Source organism: Chrysochloris asiatica, unplaced genomic scaffold, assembly GCF_000296735.1.
Source record: "Chrysochloris asiatica unplaced genomic scaffold, ChrAsi1.0 scaffold00035, whole genome shotgun sequence".
Classification (NCBI taxonomy): Eukaryota; Metazoa; Chordata; class Mammalia; order Afrosoricida; family Chrysochloridae; genus Chrysochloris; species Chrysochloris asiatica.
The window spans coordinates 21,528,722-21,530,691 of record NW_006408553.1 but is presented as its reverse complement, the minus strand read 5'-3'; positions in this window follow the sequence as shown (position 1 = coordinate 21,530,691).

Here is a 1,970-nt window from a genome sequence, read left to right as displayed (position 1 = left end):
TGGCAACAATAGTGAGGTTGGCCAAGGATGGGGCAGTGCTTCGTTCTGCTGTGCATAAGGTCGTATGAGTTGGCACCGACTCAATGGCACCTAACAACAACAACAACAGCTAATAAGTATTGACCTATCTTGGGTTATTTTTTCATATCAGTTTGTCTGAAACATAAGTATTAATCACCTTCATTAATGAAATGATTACTAAAGATATAGAAGCTGGCTTCTGTAATTACTCTTACATATATTTTAATAGTAGGATACTTTTATTGTTAAGTACCATCAAGTGGGTTCTCACTCATAGAGACCCTGTGTAGGATTTCCATGGTACAGCTGGTGGGTTTGAACCACTGACTTTGGAGTTAGCAGTCCAGTGTCACACCAGGACTTAGGGGTATTTTTTTTAGATGAAGTAAATTAATATACTACTGTTTCAAGGAAATATACTCTTTTGTATGGTTTTCTATGTCAATAAAATGCCCATTCCTAATACAGTATGATGTGTGTAGGATTTATTTTGTATGAATGAAGTATGTAATTCAGCTTCCCATCAAAATATTATTTTTTTGCAAGACATCTTACTATTCTAATAGCCTTACTATTCAAAGTGTTTTGAAAACTCTTTTTGTAATTGCTTTAAATTAAGTTAGAGTTACACAGGAAGATAAAGTTTCTTAATAGTCATGTCTTAGTTTGGACCCAAAGCACCTTGTTTAATTTCTTCTAACAAGACTGCTTTTGATATAGTTTATAATCTCTGGAATCTTTACAATTAAATTTTTTTTTCAGTTGAATCCATAATTACATTTTGAATATATTGAGGGATTGGACAAACCAGGTTAGTATAAGACTAGGATATTACTAAGCCAGTCTTTTGTAATAAGAATGATTTTTGTCTAAAATTTCAGTTATCAAGAAGAATGAATTCTTAGGACTATATTTCTGTTGAGAATTACGATAAATGTACACTCTCATGAGGTGACTGTCATTCTAGTAATTAGGATGGATTTATTGGACCGACTGAAGCTTTTATCTTAAGCTCTCATTTTCCTTTATGATTGTTAGTGAAATTTGTCCTAAGATTTTAAGTGACAATAAACAATACCATGTGGTACTAGAGACTGTTTAGAATGCTTGCAAGACTGTCACCTTTTCAGAATCGCTTAACATTTAAAGAATAGCCACTTTCTGTGAAAGAAGCTACTTTGATAAGCCACGGGCTTATTGCTAGCTGCTTTTAGCAAATACTTTTTCTTAAACCACTACCTACACTGAATAAACATACAGGCTAGACTAAAATACTCTTGCCAATTTGTTTCAGGAAGATTTACTTATTTTTACTATTATGTGTGTAATGATTTTTAGTTGGAGGATAATACTTTTTTTTTTTTTTAACTTTCAATCTGTCTTTTATTTCTTTGAATACAGTAAACATTTGTTTTACAGTCTCTGATGATTCCAATATCTGGTCTTGTGGACCTCTTTCTTTCGTTCTTTCTTTTTTTTTTTTTTAATGTTTTATTGTGATTTGTGTGATAGTCTACACGGGAGAACATCAGCTTTACATTCATTCCATCATCCATCATTTCGTTGGCATAGTTATCATCCTGTCCACGCATCCTCACCCAATCAAGGGGTGTACCCTGTAAACATGCACCCCCTTCCCACCACAGTCCTCAGCCCCTTTCCATCTCCTGATCCCGAGCCCCTACCCCACCATCTCTTGACGTTGTCTTCTCTGCCTCCATCCTAGGCCTCACTGCCTCTCTGGGTAGGATTCCGCTCTTCGCTCTTTTCCATTGATGGTCCCATGAGTCCCCAGATATTGCCTCACTACTGGCCAACCAGGTCTCCATCCAGGTTCACAGTAGTTTGCTGAACGATGTAGGGCTTAGCTCACCCCTTTGCTGATGTTCTTAGGCCACTTCCCCTTCTGGGTGACGTGCGTGGTTGTCAGTCAAAGTGTATATTTCCCT